At 41.8% G+C, this 20927-nt stretch overlaps 1 protein-coding gene and 1 long non-coding RNA gene across 8 annotated transcripts in view; one reads left to right on the forward strand and one right to left on the reverse strand.

The window, feature by feature from the left end:
• The window catches only part of inpp4b (inositol polyphosphate-4-phosphatase type II B), a 145755-nt gene that overhangs the window by 91656 nt on the left and 33172 nt on the right, over nucleotides 1–20927 (reverse strand). For 2 of the 7 annotated variants that reach the window (XM_085781562.1, XM_085781540.1), the window contains exon 1: nucleotides 9690–9957. The exons of 3 other annotated variants lie outside the window; for them this stretch is intronic. The gene's annotated coding sequence lies outside the window, so the exon portion shown is untranslated. Of the gene's footprint in view, nucleotides 1–5279; nucleotides 5734–9689; nucleotides 9958–20927 lie in introns of those variants that run through there. 2 more of the 7 variants (XM_085781551.1, XM_085781532.1) reach the window with 1 other exon arrangement.
• LOC146991961 (uncharacterized) lies at nucleotides 1785–4069 on the forward strand. The gene is made up of 5 exons (XR_015036150.1): nucleotides 1785–1840; nucleotides 2232–2303; nucleotides 2484–2595; nucleotides 3062–3131; nucleotides 3922–4069. It is a non-coding gene; the product is annotated as an uncharacterized LOC146991961 (long non-coding RNA).

The following is a 20927-nucleotide window of genomic DNA, read 5'->3' on the forward strand; positions in this document are numbered from 1 at the left end:
ATGAGTCCCACACAGTGAGACATTCAGAGTCTACATGGGAAAAGTGGGAAAATGAGGGTCACTGTTGAAACATCAGGGGAGAAAAAGTTGTTGCATCCCTGCTGTGAGATAGTGTAAGGAGCATGAGAACATGTAAGAGCGTGATAAAGCTGGGGTCACATGGCAGCTGTGGGTAAGAGACCATGACTGACGAGAACAAGCACCCTCTAACGCAGGTGCCATCACTGTTGCATTGCCTATTATAAAGTCATCAGAGACGTAACTTGGATTTTAAGCTGCATGAGATTAGTTTGAGTCTCTGGCTAAAAATATTCTTTATATTGCTGTTTTCAGTTGGGTACACTAACATGCTCTTACTTCACCTCTCTTCTCTCCTTTCTTTAAATGTTTGGCTATGTGGTTTCACCTTTGCCTGTAATCAAGCTTTCTCCCTCTTCCTACCACTGCACTGCTTTTTTCTCCTGTTTTTGGTCTCCGCAGTCTCTTGTAGATTAAAAAAAGGGCATCCTGTCTACTGACCTTTTCTCTCAATCATTTTTTCCCTAAGCATTTTCCTGCTGCCCCATACAAATCCCCACATGCTTACGGCAAAAACGCTGCCCAAAACACATTCCCTTGAACCCAGCCCACTCCCAAGAAAGCAAACATTGAGACACGCACGCATGCGTAAACACACAGGAAAAAAAAAAAAAAGAAAGAAAGAAAGGGGAAGAGACCAAAAATGCAAGGTCAGTGCAACAATATCTTATATTGAAACATGGTGAAAGGTTTAAACACTGTTCAAATTTACTGGGAAAGACACACACAGACCGACAAGAGTCATATTCAGTTAGAGGGTTTATGCAGCACACAAGCATGTCCTTATGAATTAAACAGAGCCAGGATCCCCAGTAGGCACCACTTAATATGCGCAACGTCATATTCTTGGGCACTGACGTATCATGGCCAATCCCAGTTTGCCCTGATAACCCAGAGCACAAGGCGCACCAGGCACAGAAGGCCATTACACACCGTGGAGGAACATTATATCCCTATGTAGCCATTACTCGCAAGCCGGTACAGAACGTCTAGTAAATGGTCTTAAAAATCCATTCCTTAGCATCTTTTTATGGCCCCTCACGATGAAGGCTTTAAAAGTAATGAAGCTCTGGAGACCGTCTTCTTGCGCAAGATCAAAGTGGCTATACCACAGAAAATGAGAGAAGGATGGGGCCAAGAGGAGGAGTGGAGTGAGAAAAGAAGATAAATGATGCTCTTCCAGGATCATGGAGGATTGATTATGATGGTCTTGCTCTGTTCCCTTCTCACATGCTCAGGCTCTCTCTTTTTTCTATCTATCTTTCCGCCTGCTCTTCCTCATTCCCTTGACTGGTTCTATTGGCCATGCCCGTCGCGAGCTACAAGAGAAACTTTTGATCTATGATCTCCTTCACTAGTTTTCCAAAAAAAAGAATGACAGTTCCTTACTGGCAAGACCTTTTTACATGAACTCAGACAAATACTAGACATAACCTAATCCAAACACACACTCTAAAAATGAAAACTTAAAGTTGTTGGCCTTACCATATTTTTTCAGCTGACTAAACAAAAAACATTGAGTTGTGTTGTAAACTAATAAACATTATTTATTTCAACTATCTTTTTCAAGTTTTTTGGCTAAAGTTGGCCTAACTTAATAACTTGAGTTAGCAAACCTCAAAACTGTGCATTTGAGGTCAGGACAAGTTCTAGAAGTTGAGACAACAAGAACTGGGGTCTCCAATGCATATCTGCAGGGGTTCCACCACAACGACACTGCTGCCATGTGCTGCCGACATCTCTTACACTTCTTACTCTCAAGGTGAGTATTTTGCTCAATATGGTACTAAAAGTCAGGGTTCACGTGTGCAGATTATACATTATTATATATTTATTGTCCCCCTCACGGCTAAAGAGAGTTGTAGATGTTAATTGTTTACCAGTTAGCTCTGTTAGCTCCGTTAGCTCTGTTAGCTCCGTTAGCTCTGTTAGCTCCGTTAGCTCTGTTAGCTCCGTTAGTGCGGCTACAGTGGAACTGGAGCTCATTTATTAAACACAATGAGCAGTGCTACAAATAACTGGTATACTGCTTATGTGTGCCTCTGATGTTAAAGTTTAATGTTACTTTAGAGACTCATTTTTACAATTGGGTGTCATGTAAACATGAATATATATGACATTAATTGTTGTTAATTGTCTTGGTGGACTGACAGGAGAAGATTGAGGTGCAGCCCATGGTCACAGAAATCCAGGAGAGATGGCCTGCCCTGTGTCTTAAGGAACAGGTAAGAAAATGTGTGTGAAAAAGTTGCTAACTATTTTATATCACAGAACTATTGCTTGCCTTATACAACGAGTAATTCAGCACCTTGCCAATAAAGGTATTCAGAAACTGACTACTTAAGAGAAAATCCATGTGAACTGGTTCGGTTGGATTAATGTGTGCTGTTTTTTGTTTATTTCAGATTTGCAGCAAGTTCTGATGTGTAACCAAGGAACTGTTGTGGACATTTAGAGCAGCCGTGCCAGGAAAAGGGACAAGACAGGGAGAGACGCTTGGCTGTTCTTGATGAACAGGTGAATTCATGTTATAAATATCATGTATTTTTGATTATGGTTCAGGGTTACCTGAGCAAGCCCTTAAAGGGATAGTTCACCCAAAATTGAAATTTCTCTCCTTGTGTCGACTAAGGGCTGGGAGAAGTTTCAGAGTTATCTGTCGCTTCTCTGAGTTACAGGGGTCTTGGCATAGCAGTGCATGTCCATATAACGGTTGCAAATGGATACCAACTGTCTTCGTAACAAAAAGACACACCAAAAAACATCCAAATACCTCCATAGTGCTAATGTCCCTCTTGTATTGAAGCCCCGAAATGCGATATTGTCCTGAAAAAAATTAAATCTGTCTGTCCTCTTCCCGGTTCGTCCAAATTTGATGGATGCCACCCCAATATAAGACCTAAGTTTAAACTAGTCACAAATTAATCTCAGCTGCACTGTTTTTAACCAAATGTCCTATGGCTTTCCTGTGTCCAATTTCCAGACATCACAATGCATCAAAGCAGAGCATGTCTAGACCTCAGATTTCAGAGACACTTTTCCTGAAACGCCTGGTGAGTACAGAATGTCTGTTTTTATTTTTGGTCAACCATGAGTGCACATTAATTATCATGCACATATAATTCTCTATGCCATATTGCTTTAGAATATAGAAAAGATGAAATATCCACACCTTGGATTGTAGCTCCCAAAAAACCGTATTAATCACCAACGCCCCATATATTTTTGCCTTCCACCTACAGTAGCGTAACCCAGCTTAATGGCTGAGAGCCTCCTTTCTCCCTGGAACACAAGTAATTTATTTAACCAGCCATTTAATTTAAGGTTGAATATGGAGTTTTACCAGAATACCACAATCTATTGATCATTGTAGGCAACAACAACAGAAGAATAATTCCTGCAGTCCGTTGCCAGACCGCTGCTTAGTGTAGCACACTGTTGCTTGGGACGCCGCTCTGACCAGAGTAGCACAGAGAAAAACTATTTAGGATATTTCATTTCATTTATTAGTTTATTTCATAGGGACAGTGCACCACTAATCAACAGAGTTAAAAGAAAACTGTAAGTGGGGCAGAGTTAGCCAACAAGGCTAGTTACCTGATGTTTCATTTTTACCGCCATTGAACAGCTTCAGACTATTGTGATGTTAGATAAATGACTTGTAGCTTGTTACAGGGATGAATAGCAATTAGAATCACAGGCAAAAAAACTGTATAGCACAGTAACTGTACACTACAGGTTTACTCAGGCTGAGACACAAATTTAAAATTACACGCTGACATAGGTGTTTAGTTATCTTAACAGTGTTTATATTGAATTTGGTTGAATTTCTGCTTTCAACAGGACACCGATCCAGAAGACAGACAAACAAAAGGGGTCCAAATGGGAGTGCTCACCGTGTTCGTGGATGGTGCACCGGCCTCGCTTCAAACTGTTAACAGCATTGCTGTGGTGTTGCTGTAGTGCTTTTTGACTGTGTTGTGGTTTGGACTCTTTTAACAAGTTTGGCCACACCAGTCTGCATCTTTTTGTTTGTGGGTGCAGTGTACAGTACTTGCACTAGATAGATTTAATCATATTTGCTGGAATATTGCATTAAATGTTTAAATAAAGATGTTTTACTTAACTAGTATTATTTGTATTTGTATTATTTGTTGTTTTAGTTGCCACAACTTGAGAGTATTTATAAGTACAACTTGAATTTTTGAGTTTTGATGCATTTGAAAGGTAACTTATCTGAAACAAAAATAATAAGTTGAGACTACTAAATTTTAAGTGTTTAAAAAACTCAAAATTTGAAGTTATCTTTAAGTTAATTTACAAGTTATCTCAACAAAAGATAATTTGTTGGCTTAACTTTATGTGGTTTTATTCAAAACTTGAGAGTTTTAGTTGGACTCAAAACGCAAAAATCTATTGCAGCCAGTTACCTAGAATTTTTGAGTTTTCACAGCCCTTTATTTTTTACGGTGCATGCACTCAAACGATTGCACGTAGAAATGCACAACCAACCAATCAATCATGGATCCAAAAATGAGAGACACTTGTGCAGGAGCACGCAGCGCTGACACACTGTACATCTGCAGGCATCTTGTCTGTGGACCTTTGAAGGCCACAGTGTCTGCCCATCACTTGGCAGAGGTAAACGGTCCAACTCAAGCTGTAGATCTATTGATTTTCTCCATGCCCTGGGTGACAGAGTGACACACACACACAGACACACACCAACTCTCTCTCAATCATTCCCTCTCTCCCCATCTGTCTTTCACTCTTTCTCTCTCTCACACACACACACACGCACACAGACTGCAGAGAATACCTGGAGGAGAGGACATTCATTCAGATGCTACGCCAACAAATGACATTTCATATACTGTAAATGGCAGCAGTGACAGTTTTGGCAGTCTTTGAATAATACACATCTGGCACACATTTATGAATATGAACAGACTGATACCAAGGAGGTCAGGTCGGTAGTGTCTACAAGAATATGCTGCTGCTCAGCTACAAACGGGGCTCTACTAACTGGCCTAATTAAGTCATTAGAGATGTCATGACATGCCATTTACACAAACATGCAAATGTGTGCACTTGGGCACATAAAGCATGGCCACACTAAGTTAAAACTGACAAAGTGAGATCCTACGCTAAACCACATTCAGTTTATAACGACACACACACACACACGGAAGTCCACTTACAGTTTTGTTGCATACAGTCCAAGCGGCAGCAAATGAGAAAGCCAGTAGAGAAAAGCGCTATAGAGACAGGGAGAGACAAACTGAGGACTAAAGTAGAGAGTGAGAGAGACAGAGGGAGAGAGAGAGAGAAAAGAGATGTAATGTCTTCCTTCTTCCTCTTAATTAGATCCAGGACGGTCTTCCTACATATCTTCCTCCAGTCCTCAGTTAGAGTAAGTCCATGTATATTCGCTCTTTGGAGTGCTGCAGGCAACACTGGCTGAGACACACATTGTAAACACGCAGCCACATGAAACACACATGCACACAAGCATACACACACACACACACACACACACACTCACAGACACACACTCACTGCAGCCTACGCCGTGACTGAGAACTGGCTACAGTGAGCTACTGGCGCTACCGCTGTTGCTGCTGTGGCTGGCTTGACAGTAAGCGAGACCAGCACGAGAGAGAGGGAGAGGAAGAGAGAGAGAGAGAGAGAGAGAGAGAGAGAGAGAGAGGTGGGAGCCACAAGAGAGGAGGGAGGGTGTCGACAAATACAAGCAGTCGAGCCAGAGAGGGGGAAGAAGGAGGAGGAGGGCAGAACAACACAGAAGAGGAAAGGACAGAAAGGAAGGAAGACAGACAATTAATGTGTAGCGAACCAAGATAGAAACACAGAAAAGGGGGGGAGAGAGCTATGGAAGAATATAGAGGAAGAAAGCGCGGAGACAGAGAGAGACTGAGTTGTGTGTCACACCTCCGTTGTAGCCTGTGACTCAGATGGCCAACAGGAAAAGAAACACTTGTTATGGCTACTTGAATTAACACAAATCCCAATAACGACACAGTGCAACGACGTATATGTGCAGGAGAGTGTGTTTTCATGCACTTAGATGAACACAAAACACACACTGGCATACTTAATGATCATATAAGAGGCTTGCAGAAATACACACTCTTCATACATTATAAAAACCAAGTGAGATATTTATCAACTCGTGCAGCTGACTCAGAGAGAGGAACACGTCAATCCACTTCGAGTCACCGAGACAATTGAGGAACAAACCGCGGCACATCATCACCGGTGACACTAAGCTTAGGTTTTAACTATCTGGGCTCGAGCCTTGGATTAAGCAGGGTTTAATTTACCCATGCTGACACAGGGGAATGAGTAATTCTGGCAGAACAAAGGACATGCTCCACGCTGGCCCTTATCACCCCGAGCAGGTACACAAACAAGCACAATGCGGCGCGCACACAAACACTTAAGCACAAATGCGCGCACACCCACCCACCCACTCACCCACCCACCTACCCAAACACCTAACATTTGTAAGCACATACAAACAATTTGGTGCAAACACACTGACTGAGCACTGGAGGTCATGGTGATGAAGAGTCAACCTTTCTTAATATGGGAAGTGGGGTGTGGGATTAGGGGGTGTAGGCAGGAACATTGGATTTTAAAGTGCTCTTTCTTGCCTTCATTACCATGTGGATTACTGACCTGGGTGCCAAGTGGAAAGCCGGAGACTGAGACTGCATGAACTCATACCTGCCAACAAATTACCCAAGATGCTTCCCAGTGTGCTAACAAACTGCTTCCTCTGAGTATGCAACAGTATTTATGTCCATCTGTGCTGCTGCCAAACCCAAATACATTTTTAGGTTGTTGATGTTGTTGTTGTTTTTTTTACTGCCCCTTTTTTTTTGTCAGTGATTACTGATGTGTTTTGTGGCCTTTTTTGTCTGCACTCCCACTCTACAGGAGCAGAAATGTATGTTGAATAACGACTTGCATTGAGAATCCTACATCAAAGCTTGTTCAAAAAATGAATCAAGCACATAGAAAACAGGCATTTCTTAATGCCCTACTTTGAAGTTGAAAATGTTTGACATATTTTAGAGCATTCACACTGTGAGTTCTTGAGAAGCACACTGAGACTGGCAGGGATTGGTCTTGCATTCAGCATGGAGAGCACAAGCCACCTACCGCAATGGAAATCTGTGAGGCTCCTGGCTGTAAAGGGAAAAGCCTAAGTCCTCCTTAATTCCTACTTTTTAGCATTTTTTAACCAGCACTCACAGCTGGCTGAACACTATCACAGCTGTGCATGTGCATACACATTATTCAAGGGCCTTACATGAATGCGTATAGGCAGTGTGTTAGTTCATGTAAAGATCACAGAGCGAATGCCCCTGGCTGCCAAAGTTTTCCCACCGATGAAAACGGGGGGATCTCAGACAACCAGTCACCCTCAAACCCAGACAAGCACAGACAAAAGCAGGAGGTTGTGTTTTCCCCGGGTGAGCTGATGTTCTCATTCTTAGCTGTCTACCCTCGACATTGTCCTCACATTCTCCCTGACTTATTCTTTTCATGGTTCTCTACCTTGACCTCATTCCCCTGCTTTTGATCTGTTAAAAAAGAAAAAAGGAAACGTCGACAGACAGACAGAGATGCAGCCAGACCTGCAACTCGCTCTCCTTTACTCTTTCCCATATATTTCTTTGCATTGCACTACCAATAGCGCACATACAGTAAGAGAGACAACGAAACCACAACAATATTGTCTTTTTGGTACTTTTGTAAAGACGAAGAATATCATATCATATTATATCATATTATATCATATTATATTATATTATATTATATTATATATGGTTTTAAGGATGAAAACTTTCATTTCCTTCATTGGACTCCTGGCCTGCTGGATATAAGCTGGTCGTTCAGGGATTTTTAATTTGCTCTGTCTAACCTGTGTAGGGGAAACGTAGCGTGCTTGAGATGCCGTGTACTTCTTGTTGTATCACTTGTGCTGGTCCTAAGGCTGCAAGTGCTCCAAGCAGCGTTAGGCAGCACAATAATACCGATTTGTATTTAGATACAAAATACTTTGATGTGTTCTTCTAGTGTTTTCTTTGCCATTACATGCCTTATTAATCGTTTGTACTATTTCTGTCTACTTTATGAATAACTTTTGAAATGTATCAAAGACACCAAATGCACCTACTGTAAAACAAAATCTCCATCTTGTGCAAACATGAAACAGAAATAGGAGAGACGAATGCCTTCTGGGTTTGGTTTTGATAAAAAGAAAGCAAAACTTTTATCTTTTTAACTCGAGTTGGATTACTGACTGTAAAATCATGGAAGTGGGTACGTAATTGGCATAGCTTTCCATGAGTTAACTTCTGTGCTCATAATTCAGTGATAATTCTTATCTCACAGTGGAGTTAAACAAGTGCAAATTAGGAGGACACATGGAGGGTTTAATAATAATCCATATCTAAACTAAATTATGCAGTGGACCATTAGAAACAACAATAGATACTTTTCTGTATATTATTATAAAGTGCAATGTGTATTATGATAAATTATTGAAACATTTGAGTGATGTGAATACCAGAGATACAGCCATGCAATTCTGTCAATACTAAAGGCATTTGGTAGTTTAATTACTGTAGCCAGCTGTTGGAGGAGTACAGCTCTCTGTGCAGAAATAGTGGCTACAATGACAAACAAACTCAAACTCAAAATCATTATCCCATCCTATTATGCCATCTTTGATGCACTGAATATCAAGTCTCCATACTTTCTTGGGGGTCGGGGGGGTTGGAGATTTTTCCATTTAATGAATTTACCAGTTTCTCGACTGTGTTATTTTCACAACTGTCTATCTGCAGTGACACAGCAGTGTTTTTTTTTTTGTTTTTTTTTTTTTTTGGGGGGGCGGGTGAGGGGGGGTTTGGGACCATGAAATTTGCTTTTCAAATCAGATAATGCAACAATTCATGTGTGCTAACATAGACAAGTCAGCAAACTGCAAAAACTCAAAATCTTTCCAAGAATATTTGACTTATTTCTTGTCAAAATGTCTAATTTCTAGTCAAAACTAATCTCTTTCCACTTAAAATAAGACTCATCAAAAAACAACAACTTGTTTTTAGATAATTTTCACTTGTTTCAAACAAATTTCACTGAAAACAAGTAGAAAAATCTGCCAGGGAAAGCAGGTTATTTGTGCTTGTAATAAGAAAGAAAAACTTAAGTAAAACGTGTCAAAAACAAGCTACCATTTTATGTGACGAGTCTTATTTTAGGTATAATTAGATTTGTTTTGACTAGAAATGACATTTTTACTAGAAAAATATTCTTGGTAATATTTTGAGTTTTTGCAGTGAAAGAACATAGTTCACTCAAACTCTGTGAACAAATGGAGGTACTTGAATGTGTTTACTATGCTGAAAATAGTTTCTGTAGCACTGTGATGCAATATCTCCTGCTACTTGCAAACATTTAAAGTACTTTTCTGTGCTAAAACCAAAGGATCCGAGAGGATATTTTTGCATCTGACTCAGACCTCATGAGCACTCACAGTAGGCTGGACTTTATCAGCCTGAGAGGTGGATACTCACTGCAAGTCGACTGTGGTTTTCTCCAAGGGAAAACTCCTTTTTATGATTTCTTCTCCTGCGGTTACTGTAAGTACAGAGGAATCTATAGAGCGGTGTATGATAAACGCTGCGGCGCACCAGACAAGTTAATATCCCTCGTTCTCACAGTTTAAGGCTCCTGAGGATCTGTGATTCTCTGTCACAGACAAGGCAAGAAAAAAAAATAGCAAGTGCGCATACCTACTCACACACATTCTTCAGCTTGTCAATGCTTGCCCTCAAACAACAAGCCCGACCTACCACTGTATTTCACATCTACCTCCCTCTGTTTGCGTTCATGCTTACTTAATCATGCTGGCTATGTGTTTTTGGTGCTCAGCCAACTATCAGACAACCTTGGTTTTCTGACAGAAGCCTCCACGGGGCTCCAAGAATCATGAGGATGTACTTGAATATTATTAAATAGAAAATCAGATTTTCCGTGCCCATGCCCATCTATCTCAGAGGTAGGATGTCTTCAAGCAGGAGAAAAAGAAACTCAAGTTATGACAAATGCAGCTTGCCCTTGGTACAATGGAAAGCACACTATACCAGCGTCTTTCCCCCACACACTCAGCTTTGCTCCATAAACTTTAATAGCTAACCCCACTGCAGACGAGGTGATAAAAATCAAGGCTCCCTTCACTCACAGTCTGTAAACATGACTTGGTAGCAGGTCCAAAGACCCCATTCAAATCCCCTCTACTGGCTCAAGAACTATATTTAAATTACAGCATGGCAAACTTGACGCTGTTTTGATAGAGCAGCAATAGACCCTTCTCTTCTGTCTCTGTTGTGAGCACATGAGGCCAAGCTATACACTGAGAATATGAAAGTGTTTGCTATCAGCTACTTACTGAGAAGCGTTATCAGATCATCCGGACAGAAGTTGTGGTTACCAGCTTCCCCTTCTCTGACTCTGTGGTAGAGGTCCACAGATGCAGCAGTTGAATAAAGTTGCACACAGAGAAGGATGTGCTTTTATCATTTTATCAGCCACAAAACACGTTGCTTAGCTCTACATCCTGTTTGTCGTATCATCTCTTTTATCTTGGCTGAGGCATTACTATCAAATTTCTTGGGTGTCTTGACATCAAGAAAAAATATTTTGCAGACAAACAATGAGCTGAATGTATACAGCCTGCAATTTTGTGCACAGAGTCGCCGCACAGGGGCTGTTGTGTAGTAATTTCCTCACAGAATCATGGATAGATATCAGGCAATGTGCAGGTTACAATTCCCCGCCTTTATGTCACAGCAAGAAGCTGCCAGCTCACCCCCAGGCCTGTAAGGCTACAGGCTACGCTGGGGTGCTCTCTCTACTTCCTTTTCTTTTACGTACACACACACACACACACACACACACACACACACAAACGCACACGCACCGTAATAGTGCTATAATATGCTAGCTCATGCCTGAAGTGGTTGATAGCTCTCTTCTTCAGAGAGCAGGGCTATAGGGGCTGTGAAAGTAAACAGCTCGGATCAAACCAACTCTCAGCTCCCTTTGAAGAGTTGGAGACAATTACGGAGATCAATGGTGCAGCCCAGAGGTGGTTAACAGCCTAGACAGGCAGACAGACAGGGATTGATGCCCCGTAAGATGTAGAGAGGCTGCTCTTCAACGACTTCACTGTACAGTTGAATCCACGGCGTAGTAGTGCATCCTTGCCGAACATACAGTGCATACATGCAGGAGCACAACAAGGGCTGCCCCGAGGCCAAGATGATGCACACGCTGTACCTGGGAGCATTTGTCAATGTGCCAGATTCACAGATTATTGTGTAGATTTTTTCACCGCAGTGCATTTCGAGTTGGAGCAGATGGGGGTCAAAGCTTCGTGTGGGTGGACAGTTCTTCTGGCAATATCTGTCAAATAGACTCTGAGTGCTTTCATATTATTTTCCATCTTCACTCTACATTAATAGTATTATATAGCATGAGTCTGAAGAACAAGAAGAAAATCTGATTTGTATGTGAACATATTGATTCATTTTAAAATGTGTAAAAAGCTCCATGTTATTTTTAGTGTGTGTGTGTGTGTCACTCATGTTGCAAGAGGTGAGTTGCAAACTATAGCTTAAGAACGGCAGTGCACTCACTCTAACTGTGTAGGAGTCTGAGAACAAGCTCTCCTGCCCCCATGGAACAACATACTGTAAAGCTCAGTCTGTATAGAAACTGCAGGTTCAAACACTTTGCGCCACCTTGACTTATTAAACAATACGCAGGAAAGAGTGGGAGAAGAGCAACAGCTGCCAGCTATTTTTGTTCCTTAGCATCGCCATCACAGTCATATTAGGTGCCTAAATGACATATTTGCCAGATGATGTGGAACAACACCAGCTAAAGAGCCTTTTGAACTAAATATACTGCACAGAATTTGTCCTTGGTGAACGAGATAGCAGATGAATAGATTTTGAGGCTGTGTTTTTTTTGTGTGTGTGTGTGTGTACACTCATGAATAGCACATAAGATTCTTAAGGAAGAAAAAGGAAGATAAGATCAAAACAAATAAATTTGTATTTCCTGGGGAGGGAAAAGAAATGCCTCTTTGAGATGGTTAATGGCTTCCCACCCTCTTTGGGTGTGCAGAGGGGAAACAATGTTGGCTGATTTCTGATTATCATATAATTCCATCTGCGCAAACAGAACAGAACAACAAAGCAGCAACAAGAACCCCTCTGCCCCTCACTCATTTGCCTTTCAGTCCTCCGGCGTGAGGGGAGGGAAGAAAAGCGACGTGTATCTAACCAACTTTGAAGGCAGATTGCTGCTGTACATGTAGCAGTATCCTTTAATGTTTGCACACAGTGACGCTCGGACAGCGAAGCTATGAATTACTGTCATAAAAAAAAAGCTGTATTACATCTGCAGTAGCTCTATTGACCAACTGCAGGGGTTTTAATTGCATCCACTCTGCGTGACCGTACAGTATGCTGACAACAGAAACACACATGATTACAAAACCTGCTTGCCTAGAAGCCTTGCATGTGCTTGTGCAGACATACAAAAAAAAAGTCACACACTGTACAAGACCCTGGTCTGGCTGGCAAGCTCATCAGTGGCTCAGTTAGCCATGGAAAATAGCTGTCCACACACACACACACACACACACACACACACACACACACACACACACACACACACACACACACACACACACACACACACACACACACACACACACACACACACACACACACACACACACACACACACACACACACACACACACACACGGAGCCAACAAGCATCAGCACTTTCCACCAGTGTCTCTCTCAAAGGAAACCATTACACTGCAGAAACCCCCGGGAAGCCAGGCAGAAAGGGGATTTTCTCAAGCACTTTTTCTCTCTTCCCCTCTCGCCCTCTCCTCACGCACTCAAAAAAAAAGAAGCAGAAAAAAAAAACTTACACTAAGCTACTTTTCCCAGAGAAAAAAAGATTAGAGTCAGCCAAGCGTCTAATTCACCTGTGACCCAGTAATTCATTTGTCTGATAATCTGCTATTGCAGGTGACACTAACAATCACCAATATGATGGGTAGAGAGGTACGGGAGGGTTAGGGGAGGTGTGGGTTGGGCTGATTGGTGGAGGAGATATTTGATTAAATTCTCAAATGAATAATGCATTATGAAATTGATCCAGACAAATCCCACCTTGAGGAGATTGGAGTAGGATGATACAAGGAAAGGTTTGGGAGAGGTTACGACAAGGAGGAGGTTTTCTGGAAAGGTTCACATCAGCATCAAGTGGTCACCTGGTGCCCGATAAGGCAATTTGTCACACTCACGTTGAGATGTATGTCAGGTGCATGCTGATAGAACATGTTGTGAGTTACATGTGCAGGAACAGACTAAGTGAGAGTCAGCCCAGATGGTATGTTTCATATGCCCACAACCTTTTCTGACTGATGACCTTGGAAAAGCCGAGTACAAGCAGTCTGTTCTGTTAACTATATGTTAAGTTGTTCACTTCAAAAAGGGAATGTCAGTTTTATCCCCAATGAAATTACCGTACACACACACATGAAAAAGTCTATTATTTGCTGGTTGCTGGTAACAAGAGAAGGTGCTCCCATGTCTCTGAGCAGAACACAACACAAACACAGCTGAGGTGTGATGCAGTCCAGGCAACCCCCAAATATTCACCCCAGCATTTCTAGTTCGGTTCTCACACCATAGTAAATTAATTGTGAAGATATCTGCTGCTCTAATGAGAACACAGAACCTGGACAGATGTTCAAAAACCCTAAAACAATCCATCACCGCAACGTATCCCATCTTTAAATGGTAAATGGAATTGCACTTGTATAGAGCTTTTCTATATGACCACACTGTTTGTCACATCCACCCTTTCACACACACATTCGTGCTTTTTTATTTCTGGTGACAGCGCTTGAAAGCTAATCATTCACACACCCAATGCACACAGCATGGGGGCAAGTGTGGGTTCAGTGTCTTGCCCAAGGAGCCAGTAAAACCACCGACTTTCTGGTTAGTGATGAGGCGCTCTACATCTTGAGCCACAGCCGGCCTTGTTTGCTCCATCTTGTTGCACCTGATCATTTTGATCAATTACATTTTCCCCCAAAGTGAGCTAAATGTTCCCCTCACATGTCTGTAAAATATATGAAGCTGAAGCCAGCAGACTTTCCCTACTGGTTAAACAAACAAGACTGGTTAAACATGTTTATGTTCTTCAGAGCTGCTGCTAGTCAACAACAACAGATTTTTTTTGTGTGTGTGCTATCGATCAACTCATATCACTCTTGACAGGAAAGTGGCCAAGCATATTTTTCAAAGGTCAAACTGTTTATTTCTAAAATGCTGAGATGTCCCCTCACTTAGCACACTTTTAAAATATATGTTGCAAAAGGATGTGTTTTTTTTTCCTACAGGTATTCACAGGCACATATGTGAGTTATAGTAAAACTGTTCTTTATACACCTGTTGTTGTTTTTTCTGGTTACAAACTTTTATGGCATTTCTCAACTTTTTCTCATCACACAGTGAGTGTAATGTTTGCAGATGCATGCTTAGCTTCTATTATCTGGCAGTTAACTAACTAACTATCTGTAAATGTGGTGTCTTTTCTCCAGTGTTACAAAATGCACCAGTCTGAATATTAATGAGGATAATACTGTACTTCAGAATATAATTCACTGGCTCTCTCTCTCTCCAGTAAGGCTTCCTTGTAATACTTGTATATAAATAGACCATCACTTGTGTTAACTTGCGGTTTTTCCCTGGGAAGAAAGGGCGTCTCCTCATGGCAGCAGCACCAGACATCTGCTCAGGAGGTTTTATAAGTAATTAGCTTCTCTGCTTAGACTTGGATGGTTGCTTTTAATGAGCATGCACTATTCCAACAACTATTTTCACGACTGAGTGCATACACCCTCACAACAAAACCAAGAGTGCACTTCATTTCCAACAATTGTAAATATTCACTGTCTGGCACCATGAGTCACATTATTGAGGCACACGTCAACACAGTAGAGTGAACAATGTGGCAAACTAAGCAATTATCTACTACCTTTTTAGAACAGCAAACAGGAGTTTGAAGTATTGTCAGCCAATGCAAATGATATTATTAGCGGGAGCGAGCACTTCAGAGGCCCGGGCTCTGGGAAGACATCACTCTGGTGTGACAAGTTGCACTGCTAACAGCCTGTCCGTGGGGCTTTTTACATGTCATGTGAGACATATGTAGTGTTAACCTGACATGGCAGAGCGAGTGCTCAGTTGTCAATAAAAATGTTTTAAAGTGTTTAAACTTTCTATTCTCTGGGGTCAGGGACCATTTATCCCCCCCCCCCTCAACTGTCATCCGTCTGGCTCCAGCACTTTTACAAGTGTGCCAAAGTTAACAGGATTTTCTTTTTAATAGGAAAAGGCAGACAGAGCAGTGCTTTCAAAGCTTTGAGGACAATCTCACACTATCTGTACAGTACATGGCGAAGAAGCACTTTAATTCATTACTACGTCAAATGTATCTGTCTCATGAAAGGCAAATCCCATTCAGGTTTTGGAGGGGTGCCATATACGTATATTCTGCATCCATAATATTAAAAGCTGCCACAGATTCTTTAATGATGAGCTTGATTTGCAGTCTGTGCCCACAAAGAAGATAGGCTTTACCCGATACATTTTCCCTCTACTAATAAGCACTTTCCAATTCATTTAATGTAGCTCAAGAACTGAAAGCAAAATTCTCACACAGAGGTATTTTATTTCTGCCAAAATTAAAGTTTCATCAATTATAATAGGGCGAAACAGAGATGCCCTCTCTTTTCTTGCGTGATGTTTCATTCTCTCACTTTGCTTGTAATGGGGCACATAAACGCTGAGGCCACTGGCAACAGTAACAGGAGCAGAGTTAAAAACTACATCAGAGGCCCAATAATCAAGTGAATAATTAGCAAGGCTGCCAGAGCACTGAAATTTGAACTTGGGGGGGAAAAAAGGTACATTTATGGAGAATTTACTAAAGAGGAATTCTGAAGACACTCTGTGATGCCTGATGGGTACTTGGGCGATAAAAGAGAGGCACTTCCTGGGTTTGGCGAGTGGAAGTTCACAGAGGCGTAATTGTGCAATCCATCAAATGCATTTTTTTGTTGCCTGCCTGGGTGGGATGTGAAATTAAATTCACATAAATGACCATAATTTACGGCCAGTTGGAATGGGCAGAATGTGAGAGTGGCGAAAGTGGGAACTTCTGTGTACTGTATATCATATTATAATTAGTGAAACTACAGCACTTTTCCCTGGCGAAAGCGATCGACATTAGTACACATCATAGCTGTGCGCTGAAAGCCAAGAATTTCTCATACACATCCATAAGTAATGCCTGTAGTAGCCACCCCTTAAGTTCCCAGTTGTGTGGCTCACTTGCTATATACAGTACTGCTATGATTGACAACTGTGTTGTGACGGGCAGAAGTCGCATAGCTGCTAACCTTTCACAGCTGCTTTCACATGTTTCTAATTGACTTTCAGGACAGGGATCTCTACCATGTCGCTACAGAAAGCTCAGGTAGAATTGACTATTATGTTCACTGTGATGAACTCCTTATATAGAAATTGATTCACTTTATGTCTTAATAACTGTGTGGCAGCTACACCTCTCAGCCTGACATGCAGTTTAATGTCTTTCTGATACCATGAGTCACTGGCAGGTTAAGGCTGGTAAAATTAAAAGAGCAGTGCTTCTCCCCTCTCCCAGGCTCGACCCTGAGCAAGACCCTTGTCCCTCTGTTACACCAATGAAGCCCAGACTTGTGTGAGCAGCCGCGGCCCAGGAGGAAGAGCAGGTCATCCATTAATTGCAGGGCTGGCAGCTCAATCCCCTTGATCAGAACAGTAAACACAGAAAGTTGGTCCCGACTGTCATTGTGTTGAGCGAATGTGAGGCGAATTGAGAGTGACTTCTCTATCAAAGTTACAACATGTAACTATTTTTTCTAATATAGTTTGTAGCATATTAAAAACTGAAACCTACAGTATCTTAAGGTATAAAGGTTTTGCCAAATGCTGCCAGTGCTGTGTGTGACTCAGACTTATTGATCAGCGTTGCGGCTCTGTAAAGTGTCAAAGAGCCTTGACCTTCAAACCAGTCGGAGAGGGCAGAAGTCAAGGGTGGCAGCTCACAGTTGTCAGTCAATATGTGCACATGTTTCTGTGTCCTCTACATCTCTTTGCACTGAGGCTTCAAATTGCTCTAAGATGTTGCTATGGCTGACTCTCTGAGTCCTGCCTTGGCTGAGACAGTGTAATAGTTTGGTTTCAATAAGTGCAGTCCATTACCATTTATTAGGGTTTTACTGGGCAGCTTATCTGTGTGGAGGTGTGCAACTGTTTTGACTATGAATAGGACATTAATGAAAAAATAACTACTTTCATTGACCAAAATGAAAGAGTCACAGTTAAACCAAACAATGCATGTTTTATTAGGCCTTTTATGAGCCAACATTATGATGAAAGAGATGTGTCAAGTATGAATAGAAATAGGACATAAACAGTGAGCTAATTCTGGAGGAAGCTTTAGATACACTATGACAGAGAGGGGGAAATAACAAGGCCAGACTTAATTTAATAAGGAAGGACATGCTGTTATCTTTTTGACATTTTAATGTGTTGTGTTGACACAACACTAATTGGACAAGAAAGTATGCATCCATTGGCAGCATAGCATATTCATTAAAGCAGCAGACCTAACACTTAAATAGAGCAAAATGGCTTTATACTGCCCATGGCCAAAGTATCACTACTATTAAAGTATCTTCAATTTTCTGCTTGGCAAGACTGCCAGCAAAAGGAAGGGAGCAAGTGAGAGAGGGGGGTCCACTAGTTTGAGTAATTTTAGTATTGCTGACTTGAACAGCAGTACTTTTCAGCACTTGTGACATTGGCTGACATTGGCACAATGATGGTGAGGGAAGCAAAGTGGCCATCAGACAAGAGACAGTCCTTATCTGAGGACTGTTACTCTCATAGGTTATCACTGCTCAGCTGTCCACCCAATCACTACCAAGACCTTTCTTGGATATCTCTGAGATTGGTTCTTGTAAAAGTGTGTTTGTGTGCGTGTGCGTGTGTGTGTGTGTGTGTGTCCGTCCCCTCTAGCTCTCTCTCCCTGTCTGCTCTGTCTCCCTGTCTGCTTCCATTTCTCTCCCCCTCTCTATTTCTGCGCACTTACAGAAAATTCCCACCACACTGACACTCATCCAGCTAAAAGCAACTGGCTATGCCAAAAATATGTCAAGTCACCTCTTTTTACACATCATGATTATTGACAGGGGAGGATTAACTGAGGCCGGGATTCTCCATACTTCAGCAGTTCATAATTGGAGCAACAATTCATCATGGAATAGGGGCTGCTCTAACTGCCTCCTGAGATGTGGCTAATATCTGCCAGTCAAACAGTGCTCAAATCAGGTAGACGGCAGAATAAGAGAATCTGCGACAATCACAACAACGCAACGTTACGTACAGTATTGAGTGACGTAAAGCTAGCACAAACTGTGTACCAAGAAATGTTAGATTGATTTCTGTAAAAATTGTGAAAATATACGCACATCCTTTGCTTGGGGTGCTGGGCCAAAGGGACAATAGAAAAGAGAAGAAATAGCCCGCACAACCTCGTTTTGCTCCAGAATATTTTACTGACAACGTTTCGGGCTTCTGCCCTTCATCAGGTCATCATCATGGTGAAACGAGGTTGTGCGGGCTATTTCTTCTCTTCAGATTGATTTCTGTACAAAAGTTTTTTTGATTCTGAACATTTGAAGTTCTGTCTAATCATATCTGAACTCTGTCTTCGCCAAGGCCTTACAGTCCTGAAAAATGTAGCAATTAGCTTCTACACAATGGAAAACATGTACGATGCGATAAATGATTGTAATGGTAATTCATTACACCTCAATGAAAGTCAGTTTATCAAACAGACTTTCTCAGCTCAAAAGGTAACAAATATACAAGTGAAGGACAGTAATTAATTGAAAGTTACAGATGTAACCATGGTTCTATGAATCTATGAATATGAATGAAGCATACGTTATGTACTGTACAGAGAGAGTATTTTACACAAACAATACAATGCCCCAAGAGAGGGTATCATCTTCCTGTGTCTTCAGGGGATCTGTTTTTTTTAAGAAACTTTCTCGTCGAGGATTGTGAGTGAACGAACACTTCCTTCCTGACTACCAGAAGCGGTGCTTCAAGCTCTGGATGACTCGTACTAAAAACATCAGAGGGAATCCCGAGCACATGCAGAAGACCTATGCAGATGTACCACGTCAGGTGGTATTCATTCACCTTGTAGAACCTTGTACAACCTTGTACAATGTCATACGCATGAGCAATAACATCCACGATCCAGTGGGACAGTCACTGCTTGGAAAGAGCATGACCTCGCTTGCGGCCATCATAACAAACAAAGAGCTGTTCGGATTGCTGAACGCTCACAGCAGCGTCACTGTAGGGTCTTACTGAGCATAGCAACCTTGACTTTTCCCCTTTTCCTGGTGGGGGATTAAACCATGCCAACTGAACAGACGGGTTGAGGTGTAAGCGTGACAACACCTTAGGGAGAAACATTGGATTTGGCCCCAAAGTGACACCCAAGTCATCTGGATTCCACTGCAGACATGAGTCACAGTGACAGAGGACGCAGTATACACTTGCACTTGGCTGATGTAATGTCAAGGGTGAACGCCGCCTTAATGGATGCCCATCTCAGCTCCACCTGTGCCAAGGGGTTTAAAAGAAAAGGAGCAGAGAGAATCCAACACTAGAGGCAGATCTCACTGGAGATTGTGGGGCAGTTGGGGTACACACTTACTGTACACAAACCCACTCTGTTATTGTTGACTCAAGCATGTCAACATGAAATACAAATGTTATGCATCCTCAGTGTAGAGGGAGAGCAGCCCTCATCTGGAAGGGACTGTGGAAAGTCCAAAATGATCACTGCACAGCAACTGGTAATGGCTGTGACGGTTTCTCTGTGAGTTGAGACAGAGTTGAGAGCTGTCTATTGGGCTGCACGGTTCACAGATCAGCCAGTCATCTAGGTGCATCAGGATTTTCATGACCTGTGACTAAAAAGAAAGTCTGTGTCGCAATGGTGACTGGGCAAATACCGTGCTTGCAGTGAATCATAGTGGTGCAGCGTCATGTTGTGGGTGGGGCTTCTCAGCAGCAGGGAAAAGGAGGCTGGGCCATTAAGCACAACAATGACACAAAGCAAACAGCAAAGAAAACACTGCAACCCAGTCTAAAGGCCATATTTAAACCTTTAGGCTGTAGTCAGTCTGCCCCAGGACAGCTGTGGCTACACAGGTGGCTTACCATCACTGGTGTGAATGTGGTATGAATGAATAATGGTTACTGTACGCGTTTTGGGTATCGGGTAACAATAGAAAAGCGCTATATAAATGTAATCCATTATTATTATTATTAGTTGCTGCAGAGGGGCTTCTACAAACTACTGAATTAAGGGTCTGAATACTTTTGTCGATGATGAAAACTAAAATTAAAATTCCACTACATCTAATTTTCACTTTGTTACTTTGGCTTATTACTGTAAGAGAGATTGTTGAGGAAAAAATAATATTTTTTACAATTTACACTTAAAACTACAATCCAAGAAGGTGTGCAAAAAGTGAAGGGGGCTAAAAACTTTCTATACTGAGTGTGTAGATGAAT

Source organism: Trachurus japonicus, chromosome 1 (assembly GCF_045865225.1).
Source record: "Trachurus japonicus isolate A0001 chromosome 1, Traja_1.0".
NCBI classification, from domain to species: domain Eukaryota; kingdom Metazoa; phylum Chordata; class Actinopteri; order Carangiformes; family Carangidae; genus Trachurus; species Trachurus japonicus.